Source organism: Carcharodon carcharias, chromosome 30 (assembly GCF_017639515.1).
Source record: "Carcharodon carcharias isolate sCarCar2 chromosome 30, sCarCar2.pri, whole genome shotgun sequence".
NCBI lineage: Eukaryota > Metazoa > Chordata > Chondrichthyes > Lamniformes > Lamnidae > Carcharodon > Carcharodon carcharias.
This window is the reverse complement of record NC_054496.1, coordinates 9,282,494-9,296,192: the sequence shown is the minus strand read 5'-3', so window position 1 is coordinate 9,296,192 and position 13,699 is coordinate 9,282,494. Positions and strand designations below refer to the sequence as shown.

The 13,699-nt window shown below is 45.3% G+C and overlaps 1 protein-coding gene across 1 annotated transcript in view; it reads right to left on the bottom strand.

Moving 5' to 3' along the window:
• Positions 1 to 13,699, bottom strand: part of LOC121271373 (proto-oncogene vav-like) — a 103,955-nt gene that overhangs the window by 35,726 nt on the left and 54,530 nt on the right. The window lies entirely within an intron of this gene.

The following is a 13,699-nucleotide window of genomic DNA, read 5'->3' as shown; positions in this document are numbered from 1 at the left end:
GTCAGCAAGTGTTAAACACCTCCAGGGGAAGAGAGAAGAGAAAATTGATGAGAGAGAAGAACTGAAAGAGTTGGGTGTTGAAAAGAAAACTGTTTTCTCACACAACCCCAGCTAACCACACCACGGAATGGTGGCGCACTGTTTGATACTAAAGTTCAGTCATGTCTCTGCTAACAAAGAGTAGGCACTGGGGATAGTGAACACCCAGGGAGTGAGCTACAGGCTGGAATCTCATCAAAAGGTTCAAGGGTTAATATATATAATAATAGATACAGTGGGGTGAGCTACAGGCTGGAATCTAATCGAGGTGTTCAGGTGGGGTGTATATATGAATAACAGTCACACTGGAGTGAGTTACACGGTGAAATCTAATTGAGGGGTTTAGGTGGGGTTTATATATAGAATAAGGTTCAGCACCATTCGCGACTCCTCAGATACATGTCCAAATGCAGCAAGACCTGGACAATATCCAGGCTTGGGCTCTCAAGTGGCAAGTAACATTTGCGCCATACAAGTGCCAGGCAATGACCATCTTCAGCAACCTAATTATCACTCCATTCAATGGCATTACCATCGCTGAATCCCCCACTATCAACATTCTGGGAGTTAACATTGACCAGAAACTGAACTGGACCAGCCAAATAAATACTATGGATACAAGAGCAGGTCAAAGGCTAGGAATCATGTGACAATTTAGTCACCTCCTGACTCCCCAAAGTCTGTCCACCATCTACAAGACACAAGTCAGGAGTGTGATGGAATGCTCCCCACTTGCCTGGATGAGTGCAGCTCCCACAACACTCAAGAAGCTCAACACCATCCAGGACAAAGCAGCCTGTTTGATTGGCAGTTCAGGCACAAATATTCACTCCCTCCACCACTGACGCACAGTAGCAGCAGTGTGTACCATCTACAAGATGCACTGCAGGAATTCACCAAGGCCCCTTAGACAGCACCTTTGAAACCCATGGTTTCTACCATCTAGAAGGACAAGGCCAGCAGACACATGGGAACACCACCACCTGGAAGTTCCCCTCCAAGTCACTCACCATTCTGACTTGGAAATATATCACCGTTCCTTCACTGTCACTGGGTCAAAATCCTGGAACTCCCTCCCTAACAGCACTGTGGATGTACCTACACCACATGGACTGCTGCGGTTCAAGAAGTTGGCTCACCACCACCTTCTCAAGGACAATTAGGGATGGGCAATAAATGCTGGCCCATCCAGCGAAGCCCACATCCCATGAATGAATAAAAAAAAACAAGCAGATACACTGGAGTGAGTTACAGGATGAAATCTAATCAAGGGGTTCAGGTGGGGCTTATATGTAGAATAACAAATACCCAGGAGTGAGTTACAGGATGAAATCTAATTGAGGGGTTCTGCGGGTTTTATATATAGAATAACAGATGCCCGGAGGTGAGTTAAAAGCTGGAATCTAGCCAAGGGGTTTGGGGAATATTTGATGTTGATATTGGTAGCCAAAATGGGAGATGTCACCTTCTCTACAGGGAAATATCTCTATTCTTGATAAACCCAAAATAGACCCAGAAAAAATAACCACAAAAGATGGCTGAAATCAGATCACAAAAAGCTTCTTTCTGTGACAGTTCTGATTTCCGACAGACGAAATGTTAATAATAATTACTCCACACTTTGACTCACAGCTGGAAGCCATTCAAAGCACTTCCTTGTTTCTCAATGTTTTCTGCTTGAAAAGCTAACCTTTCAATGAATGTCACCATATAGGAAGGTAACACAGAACTTAATCAGCAAATTGAACGTATGCCTCAGTCTCTCCCTCATATCCCACAGATGCACAGGGTAATTCTGAAATCTCCTTCTCCCAGCATGGCATCTGATTATTGATGGGCATCGATTAGAAAATCAACGTTATTGCTGCAGCCCTGCCTCTGCTGCTTCGCTTCTTGCTAGCAAGGCATTGCATGACGGATGTGCTTTACAAAATTACCCCATTATCTCGGGCACACCGTTTGTTTGTTTATTTACACCAGCCTTTCAAACACCAAACCATCCCTTCCTGCATGTCACACTCCCCCCAACCCTAAATGGAGGAATGCGAACAGTCTGATCTCCAGGAAGGAATTATACTAGGACTTATAGCCTGGAGGTTGGGAAACGGCTATGGGCTATGGGCCACGTGCTAGTAAATGGGATTAGGTAGGTAGGTCAGGTGTTTCTCACGTGTCGGTGCAGACTCGACGGGCCGAAGGGCCTCTTAATGTGATTCTGTGAAACGACACAAGACATCCCGCTGAATGTGGAATATCACAACTTTCCTCGTGAATAGTGGAACAGAATTTAAGCCCTGTAAATGTTTCAGAGGAAGCTCAATAAGATCTATGCACAATTCCCTCTGGCCAACATGTGTCATGACAACATGAATATCTCAACACGCTACAGCTTGTCTAATAACAGGACCTCTCTGCAGCTTATTCTTGGCAAAACTGTAACAGTCTCTCTTTGAATATATGCTTATGGCCTTGACTCCGTTAACCAGATATCACAAATACATCCAAGGACACAGCCAATGTCAAAGTTCCTCACTAGCTTTTTGCTCCATCCCCACTTTGTCCCTCACCACTCCTGTGCGGTTGTATATTATTCCATATCTTTGTCAACTCAGATCTTGACTTCACTGGCACCTGGCAGCATGACATAAACAAGGCCATGCACCTCTCATCTGTAAATTCTCCAGGCAAGCTTTTCATTTTGGTTCATTCACGGGATGTGGGCTTCGCTGGCTGGGCCAGCATTTATTGCCCATCCCTAATTTGCCCTTGAGAAGGTGGTGGTGAGCTGCCTTCTTGAACCACTACAGTCCATGTGGTGTAGGTACACCCACAGTGCTGTTAGGGAGGGACTTCCAGGATTTTGACCCAGCGACAGTGAAGGAACAGCGATATATTTCCAAGTCAGGATGGTGTGTGGCTGGTGGGGGTAGCATGTGTTCCCATGCACCTCCTGTCCTTGTCCTTCTAGGTGGGTGTAGTAATTATGGTTTTATTCAGTGTGTAATGTACCTTTAAGAATAATACTTGTTAGGGGAGATCACGAACTGTAGTAACCAATAGGAGAGTGGCGAGGGCTACCTCAGCAGCCAGTGTAGAAATAGAGATGGAGTTGAAAGCACACATGTAGTTACTGCTGAATATATTGTCAATAAACTTAATGTTTCCACCCAAGAAGCATCTGCAGTTCGACTCTATCATTAATAGTAATAACTCAGCCACCGTTACAGCAGTGGGAGAGGCCATAGGTTTGTGAAGTGCTGTCAAAAAAGCCTGGGCAAGGTCAAGGATTCCATGGCCTCGGAGCTGATTGCAAGACCTGCTGACAGGACATGCATTCAGATGACTGCTGCTTCTGTCATGAGCAGTGGGAAACACCACATTTAGTGAAAGGGAAAATAACTACACCAAGTATCGCAACATTTTACGAGAAGCTCAAGCAGCTGGAAAAAAAAGCATGTTATTTTTATCTTAAATGTATTTTTATTTTATTCTTTGCACAACTTTTGCAGGCTCTTCCGTTGCTGACCCAGTGCTGACAGGGGTGTTTGCAAAAAACTGAGCAAAAGGCCTAAAAGAAAAGGAAACACCACAGCTGCAGGCTTTCCCCTGACTTTCTGGTGCTTTGGCCCTATCTGTAAAATTACCTGGGTTGCTTTGGAGATTGCCAGGGGCTTGGGGGGTGGGGTGGGTTGGGGCGGGTGGGTATTTAGGGTACAGGACTTTGCTGGCTCGGTGCTGGCATCACTTTGGGAGCATCTGCAGCAGCGCACGTCCACCAGTGCCAGTTGTTCAAGCAACACTGCCCCTGGTCCGAGCCTAACTGCTAAAGGTCCTATTGTCTTGAGCGAGGTGGGGGGGAGGGGGGGTGGTTGGGGAGGTCCAGGTCTCCATCCCACAAAAAAAAACTACCATTTCCACCTCTCTGCCTGGCCCCCACCACCTCCCCATCCCCCTCCCCCCAAACGGGAGGCCATACGTGAATGTCGGCAGCTGCTCAGGGAGACAGAGCCTCCTCAGATGTCTCTGAGCCTGAAGGTCGTGCATTCAAATCCCACCCCAGAACCTTGAGTACACAACCCAGGGCTGACACTCCCAATGCAGTACTGCAGGGGTGCCATTTTTCAGATGAGATGATAAATTTAGGGCCTATCTGTCCCCTTGCAGGTGGACGTAAGAGATCCCATGGCACTATTTCGAAGAAGAACAGGGGAGCTCTCCCTGGTGTCTTGGCCAACATCGATCCCTTAACCCACAATACGTTCAAAAAAAATTATCTGCTTATTTATCATGTTGCTGTTTCTCAAGGAATACATCCTCTGGTCTAGTGAAGTCTAGAGAGGCCTGCCTACACTCGTCCCAATTGAGGCCCTTAATTGGCCACTTAAGGGCCACTTCCCACTTGGCCTCAATTTTGAGGCTGGTGGGAAGAATTCAAGGGCGGGGGAAACCCTGCAGGTTACCCTGCTCAGGCCTCAGGAGGGAAAGGGGATGGACCCCCTTTCCACATCGGGTGGCCCTGTCCCCTCAAGGCCTGACCCTGATCCCTACCACCCCCTCCCCCTAACCTGTCCATCATAAAAACCACTCCCCCCCCCCCGCTTTCCCCATTCTGGGCCTCACTTACCTTCTCCACTGTGGGAACCCCTGCACTTACCTAGTCATGGACTCTGAGACTTAGAATCTGGGAACAGCTTGTTACAGAGCTGCTGGTCTCTCTGTGGTTAATGCCAAGAAGATATAATAATGTCCATAATGTTATTGGAAATTATTTTAAAATAGAGTTTACTGGCGTCTGTGTCTATGTGTATGTGTGTCTTAATTGGATTAAAGCCAGCTGATCTAGAGGCTTTGATATATAGAAGAGAAGTAGGTTTGAAATGGTATTTAGGTAAGCATGGGGGCAATTTGCATTTTTCTTTAAACAAACGAATGTAGCTTGTATTCAAAAGGAGGGTGTGAAATATTACAGCTAACCGGGTGAACCTCAGAAATGGTGTGTTTCTATATTTTTCCGAAGGATTACTAATAAAGTGGGTGTTATAAAAGGGTTTTATTCTTAGAAGAGGTAAAGTTCAAAAGACATAGTGATACAATGAAAATTTGCACTCAAAGAGGAAAATATGTAGAAAGGAAGAGATGGCTGTTGGTAAAGAGGAGAGGGATTCCAAGATCTAAAGCCTCCAGCCTGTAAACCTCAAGCCGCTGTCTGCAAGGACCCAGAGCTGAAAGAAACTCATTTTGAATGTGACTGTCCCGAGTGTGCTTTGCCAGGCATCTGTTTAAATCTGTGTTTTACTGTTGCCTTAATGGAGGTGTAATTGGGAGTCAGATTAATTAGGGAAGTTTTAGAAGTTAGTACAGTAGTAATTTGTAGACATACGTATGTGCTTACAATCTTTTAATAAACATTTAATTAATAAATGTTTAATTTAGTTTTATAAAAAACCTCTCGAGACTCGGTCTTATTACTACTGAATTCAAAGCCTACAACTCGAAACATATAAATTGCAAAAATTGGTTATGACAGTTGTTTCAAGTTTCCCTCTGGGATTTGAACAGCTTAGCATTTACCATCAGCTGTGTCATAATAGGTAACTTCTGCCCAAGTAAGGGGCAGTCGTCACGTCTCCAGCGAATTAACGCCCCTTGGCGGAAACCTCCAAAAAATCCTGCCCATTTTTCTTTAGCATTGGTTTATATAATTAGAATTATTTTTTAAATTTACAGAAGTTCCTGTATTTTACAGCACAAAACCTTCTGTCAGTGATCTGATGAAATTTTGAATGTAATTTAGTTGGCTCCTAGTCAGAAGGTCATAAGTTCACACCCCTCTCCTGCAACTTCAGCATTTCTGCTTCTGCCTTGGTTGTGTTGGTATTATATTACAGACTAACATCCATACTCCATCAACCTATAAACTGACACTTTGGTGCAGTATTGAGGAAGGTGTCAACTTTCAGATAAATTGTTAGGTTGACAATCCATCTGCCTCCTAAGGTGGATGAGGAGGATCCCATGGAACTATTTGAAGAAGTGCAGGGGAGTTCTCAGTGCCCTGGACAACGTTCATCCCCCAACCAACATCACTGAAAACAGATGATCCAGTTTATTGAACTCTTTACTGTTGCATGCACACTGGCTGCTGAGTTTCCTGCATTATAACAGCAACTGCACTTTAATGACTTCACTGGCTGTAAAGCGCTTTGGGACAACCTGCACATGTGGAAGACACTATTTCATTGCAAACCTTTTCTATTCTATAAGGTTGGTTCTGTGAGGCTACGGGAGTGATTGTGAAGGAACTGGAAAAAATTGAGGCATATGCTGATGAGATTGAGACATTTTCGATTTGCTTAATTGTGTCCCACCTGGGCTGGGATATCCACACCATTTAAGGGGCAAGGTTTTTAACCTCAGCGGGAGCGCGCCCAACCCACTCGAGCGCAAAACGATGCGCGTTGACATCGGGTGAGCGTCCCGCCGTCAGTGCACAGTCGGGCGATATTTCGGTCGGTAGGTGCGCGCTGGAGTCGGCCGCGCGCCCGCTGACAATTAAGTGGCCTGTTAAGGGCATTGGAAAGGTATTTGAAAGTACGTGGCCATGGCACTTTTTAGGAAACCTCGTTCACGGGTGGGATGAGGTTTCCAAAAGCAAATTAAAATAAAATAAAAATTTTGAAAAATTTAATTCATAACGTGCCCCTGCTCATGTGACTCCATGTTTTATAACGTTTTTCAATTTCTTTTCGTTGAAAACTCTGTACCTCCCCGAGGCAGCTCTGTGCCTCAGGGAGGTTCTCAAGTGCGCACTCGCGCGCATACCCCCCGCGTGCTTGAAGTTCGCCCCCCCTCCCCCCCCCCCCCCCCCACCCCCACTTAACCCTGCTCACCCTCCTCCTCCCCCCTTCCCGCACAGGCTGCCGCTCGCATTTCACGCTGGGCCGGTCTTAACTGGCCTGCCCGGCATGAAATCGCCTTGTGGACTCGATCGCGGGTGGCAGGCCTTCCCCGCTTGCACCCCCGCCCCCCCCCCACCCAACGAGGGCCAAATCCTGACCCAGGTACCTCCTATTGATGGGATCCAATCTACCGAATAAAAATTAAATAAAAACTAGTTCCAACTCAAATGTTGGCGACTTCCACAGGTGCCACTATATTGTATAATGCGTGCCAATCTTAATGAACTGGGAGATTGAGGAAGTAACAGTGTAGTAACGTAGGGAGTTGGAGAGGTTTAAAGAGGGAATTCCAGAGCTTAGAGCCACCAAGTCAGGGATGTGGAAGAGGCCAGAATTAGAGGAGCACAGAGACCTGGGAGCGAATTACAGGGCACAGTCTAACTGAGGAGTTTGCATGGTTTATGTTTTGCATAATTGAGACTGGGAGGGTTATTAGGGCTGGAGGAGATTACAGAGATAGGGAGGGATGATGCTGCAGAGGGATTTGTAACAAAGATGAGAATTTTAAACCTGAGGTGCTTAATCACAAGCATTAGGCTGTATGCATGTAAACAGAAGCGTTTAACAACTCCTCCCTTTAGTATGCCTTTGTATGCTTTCTGTACAATGTTATAGCACAAGACAAATTGAGTGTGCATGTACTTGAGTAACACTGGGATTCTTTAAAACTGGACAATATCTCCTTTATTCTGCCTTCCCCAAAGTGCATTTTAAGTTTATCGCAATTGAAGTCTGAACAACAGTGGGCCAGACTCACCCTCACCTCGTACAAAAACTGACTTAATTTTCTCCAATGGAATATTCTAGAGTAAAGGGACCGCTTAGTTATTTCCTGAATATTAATGGTTGGCGGGTGGGGGGGTGCGTGTGGGAGGGTCAAAAGACAGACACAAGCTTCTATTATAGTTCCAGGAAATTTAATTTTGTCCACTCTCATTAATGAGCTTGAGTATAAAAGCAATGGATTAGTAAGTGCGTAAAAATAGCACAGATCATAATTTAAACATGTTATCTAGTAAGCAAGAAGGGACTTCCTAGGAGCAATTAAATCATGATGAATCATTTGCCATAAAAATCAAATGGGCCCATGTAAATATTACATGATATGTGCAGGCATTATGACTTGTTATATTTCTGTTATGTATTTATTAAAGGCACTAAGAAACATTGGTGGGAGGGAGGGCAGGAGAACAAATTTGAATCTGAAGCTACTTCCTGGGTATTAATTATTCTCTATGTGAACTGACTCAATTAAATTCCAGTCTGTAATTCACCCTTCTCGTTAAATTGTCCATAGCCCTTCATTTAATGCTACCCTCTAACTCACTCCTGGTCTTAATTATGCTAAATATAAACCATGCAAACTCCCCCAATTAGATTCTGCCCTGTAATTCGCTCCTGTTTGTCCATTATCCTATACATCAATCACCTGAATCACTAAAGTAGGTTTCAGCCTGTAGTTCACTCTCAGTTATCCATTATTTTGTAAATAAATTCAAGGGTGATGTCCAGACTACACAACCCATCCAATTGTAGGGAACTCTGAAGTGAATCAGTGATAAATTTAAAGATTGAGGAAAATTGATCTTGTCAACATTGAAAAAAAAGATCAGCACCCCATCACTACTATGAACATTCAGTCCCTCCACCAAATGATGCAGACTCGTCAAGGCTCCTTCGACAGCATCTACCAAACCGACAACCTCTACCATCTAGAAGGACAAGGGCAGCAGACACATGGGAACACCACCACCTGGAAGTTCCCCTCCAAGCCACTCACCATCCTGACTTGGAAATATATCGGCCGTTCCTTCACTGTCACTGGGTCAAGATCCTGGAACTCCCTCCCTAACAGCACTGTGGGTGCACCTACAGCACATGGACTGCAGCGGTTCAAGAAAGCAGCTCACCACCACCTTCTCAAGGGCAATTAAGGATGGGCAATAAATGCTGGCCCAGCTGCATCCCATGAACGAATTTTTAAAAAAAATCTTGGATTTATATAGCACCTTTTGGAACCTCGGGACGTCCCAAAGTGCTGTACATTTAACGAAGTACATTTTTGAAGTGTAGTCACTCTTGTCATTTAAGAGATGTGACAGCAAATTTGCACACAGAAAGATCCCACAAACAGCGAGGTGATAATGATCCTATAACCTGTTTTAGTAATGTTGGTTGAAGGATCAATATTGCTCAGGACACCGGATTGAAGGGCTTCAAATCCACCCTTTGCACAGACCCCCAAAAAGCAAACAATGCTCCTGTATAAATCACTTGGTTCACTGCCAGACTGTAATGCAATTATATAACCATTACTTCATTTTACCTGTGCTGCTCAATTGGTTTGCAGCCTGCTGTTCTATCCCACTTGTCTATTTTTATTATTTTCCAATCAGATTCACATTGTTAGCCCTGACTGCTCTCCTTATGCGCAGCATTGCATTATTTACAATATATAAAACACCACATAAAAATATATCTTTATTTGGTGATTTGATCACAGAAGGTACAGTGGGTAGTATCCCTGCCTCTGAGCCAGAAGCTCTGCATTCCTGTGCCACACCCAGAACTTGATGGCAAAGGAGGGTGCGTCCCTAACGCGACCAGACTGGTTGAGTGTTGATCTGCACAGACGCCGACGGCAGGCGATAAGAGTGGGAGAGATTCCTGGTCAGCCATTGGAGCCTTGGCCATAACCCCAGACTGCAACGTGCACGTGAAAGTGTATGTTGCCACAGCAACTCGGATTCCTTGCGGTGGTGCAATTGGCTCAGTTGACTGGATGGCCGGTCTGGATCAGGTTGGTGATTCGCTCCCTGTTCTGGGCGTGGTGGATTCGGGAGTCTCAGGGCCCGCCTCCTTGCCCTACCTGAGGCACGGTGTAGGCTGGACCTGCTTTGCTGAGTAAAGAAGGGTTACGCACCCATATGGCAGGGCTGGAACTAATTTTCAACAATGGTGTCCTGAGTTTCACAATGTCGTCTTCAACCATAGCAGCGAGGTACCATAATGCATTGAGAATTCTCATGCTTTTTATTGATTTGGTCAAATAAATATGGGCTTATTAAAGTTAGAGTTGTCAGTGCTAATTAGAATAATTTGCACCATTGACACATAATGGAACTTGAGAGCTCCCAAGTTGGTTGTAGAACAGCACAGACGTAGTTAAGAACTTGGAACCTTGTTATAGAAAGGGATATGGAGGCACTGGAAATGGTGTAGAAAAGATTTACAAGAATAATACCAGAGTTAAAGCTATCAGGAAAGGATGGGTATCCTCACTCTTGAAAAAAGAAGGCTGAGGGGTGACCTAATCGAGGCCCTTAAAATGATGAAAGCTTTTGATCGAGTGGATACAGAGAGAATGTTTCCTCTTGTGGGGAAGAACAGAAGTAGAGGCAGGCCTAGTAAGGAAGTCACTGGGAAATCCAATCAAGGATTCAGGAGAAACTTCTTCACTCAGCAAGTGGTGAGAATGTGGAATTCGCTGTGACAGGGAGTGGTTAAAGTGGATAGTATAGATACATTTGGGGGAAGCTAGACAAGCATATATGAGGGAGAAGGGAATAGAGGATTAGGATGATAGAGTTAAATAAGGGACGATTGCAGGAGGTTTGAGTGGAGCATGAACACCGATGTGGACTGGTTGGATCGAATGGCCTGTTTCTGTGATGAATATTTCTATGTGATTCCTTCCACTTGGCTGTGAATGCGCAATAATGCTAACCTTGGGGAAAGCAAAGACCACCTTCCAGGACTGCCATCATGTCTCCAGGAGTTAAGGATTGATTTCCTGGGCATAACTGCAACTAACACCCAGGCGAAAACTTACAGAGACATTAAATGAACTGTGCTTTTTAAAAATATTACCTGCGAACACATCCATTTTTAGCGATCAAAATATTAGAGATGGGGAGAAAAGTGAAGGGTCTAAACTTCACAAGCCCTTCATTGGCTGCTCCAATGTAGAGAAACGGAGCAACTTGTGTAGGAATGAGAACAAGAACTTTTGTGCCTCTCTTCCCTTTATTCTCAAATTTTCCCAAGGTTTGTCAAGTTTCCCTATTTTCAATTTTAATTCTGATGAGGTGTCTGCTCTTGAAGCATTAGCCTCTCTTTTCTCTTACCATATGCTGACTGACTGTTATGTAAATTCCACTGTGTTCTGCTTCATCTACAGTAGATGGTGCAACTGGGTTTCTGAAGACTGAAGGGTTGGAGGGTAAAGTGTGTTGGTGGTGGGATAGATCTACAAAAGGGTCGAGTCTGGCCACTTTCTCCTGAGTATTAAGCTGGGTGTATTATTGTGTAATATAATTTCACAAGCTTTTTTTAATGATTAATTCTAAGGATTTGCATGCCACTGACAAGGCCAGCATTTGATGCCCATCCCTAGTTGCCCTTGAGAAGGTGGTGGTGAGCTGCCTTCTTGAACCGCTGCAATCCGTGTGGTGTAGGTACACCCACAGTGCTGTTAGGGAGGGAGTTCCAGGATTTTGACCCAGCGACAGCGAAGGAACAGCCGATATATTTCCAAGTCAGGATGGTGTGGAGGGTGGATCTTTGCAGGTGATGATAATCCTATATGCCCACTACTCTTATCTCCCTAGGTGTTGTTAGTTAAACTTGTAGCAAACTGAAAACCAAAAAAACCTAAGGCTTCTTTAAAATACATTTTACTAAAGAAACTGCAACAAACTAAGGAGCAAGACCTGATATAACTCTCAGCAGTCTTGTGATTTTATTTGCAAACCATGAACTCCCAAAAATGCGGCTCCCTCTATAGGCACACTGTCCCCACGCATCCAATAAACAGTGAGCGATGAATGGATAAAATATTGTTAAAGGTGACAATTCGAAGGTTCCTGGCAGGCTGGGATAACTTTACCTAATATGGGCATAGCCCGGTCCCCTTTGCAGGAAAGACCAAAAATGGCGCCTGGGTGTCTGAGGCCCAAGTGGCTCCACCGTTCTTGCCACAATCTACCGGATATTCTGCCTCCTTTGCAATTTACATATTCCTAAATCTGACACACGTGGCCCTGCAATGCACATCGCATTGCAAACAACGAGTGTCTGTTCTTTATTGCAAGAATTCTGCTTGAAGAATCTGGTGCTATCTCCTCTGATCTGCAGCAGAAACCTCAGCAAACAATTTGCACCAGGCCCTCGGGTAAGGTGCAGCGTATCCAGAGGTGTCCCTCTCCGACGTACACATTAAAATCCCAATCCCCGCCGTTTCCACGAGTAATAAAGGGCTGCTCGTGGACATCTTACTGGCTCCCTCCGTGTCACCTCAAAATAGCACACACAATTCGTTTCCCTGTGACCCAGTGACGGTTGCCACGAGCGTCGATGAGCTGCCATTTCTTTGCACCGGCCGCCGGTGGTGGCTGAGGGAGGAGTTTTGGCCAAGACACCGGCTGAGCCGCTTTATCTCCTTCCAACGATACCGTCAGATCCTCAGCTCCCTTTCCATGGCGCTGTCCAAGAGAAGAGCAAGGGAGTTCCTCCTTGACATCCTGCCCCAGTATTTAGCCCTCAACCAACATCGCTTACAAAAAGAAGTGTTAGAAGGTTATTATCTCATTGCAGTTTGTGAGATCTTGCTGTGCGCAACTTGATAGCCGCGTCTCCGATGTTACAACAGAGGCTGCGCTTCGGCAGTGATTCATTGGCTGTGAAGTGCTTTGAAACTTCCCGAGGTCATGAAAGGCGCTAACTAAATGCAAGTCTTTCTTCGCAAGGGGGCAACCGATGTGCAGTGTGCGCAATGGTCTGGATATTCCCCAAGATCCCCCTCCTCTTTTCAGAACTTTGTGAGGGTTAATTGGTTTGATGCAGTGGGAGAGTGACTAGCCTCTGGGCTATGCTTCATCTGGCTCTGAGCTGCTGCTAATGCTGGGTGACAGCAAAGGGCGTGGGACAGGAAACGCAGCCTCAGATTAAACAGGAAGAGGGTTTCTTCTGCAGAAACAGGAAGCATTTCTATTGGTCGGTCTACTGCAGCACAATCAATAGCAAAGCCTTTCTTTTACATTTCACCAGTTGTTTGGGGGTTCTGAAGTAAATAGACAGGATCAGATTGAACACAGCCATCACCTGTGTGGCTCCCCAAAGAAGGAACGTGCATTTATATAGTACCGTTCACAACCTCAGACATGCCAAAGCGCTTTGCAACCAATGAAGTTCCTTTGAGGTGCAGCTACTGGTGTAATGTAGCAGCCCATATAAGGCAACAATGTGTCTCTAACTTGACTTCTGCCATCAGTTACTGAGCAATATTCAACAGGAGGATATAAGGATGTACGGACTGAAAAATGATAATTTCTTATCCCTCAGCATGTAATTCAGGCTGGCACTCCCAGTGCAGCACGGAGGGTGTGCTGCACTGTCTTTCAAATGAGACCTTAAACCGGGGCCCCCTCGTCTGCCTCCTCGGGGGAGGTGGCTGTAAATGTGTAATATTTTGAAGGAGAGTGGGGAGTTCTCCCCGGTGTCGTGGGCCAATATTTCAAATTGCAATCAAGCATCACGAAAACACAGAAGATCTGCTCGTTCCCTCGTTGCTGTTTGCGGGAGCTTGCTGTGCGCAGATTGGCTGACACGTTTTCCTACGTTACGACAGTGACCACACTTCAAAGGTATTTGGCTGGCTGTGAACCCAGATTGGAATGACCTGAGGTGGGAGAAGTGCAAGC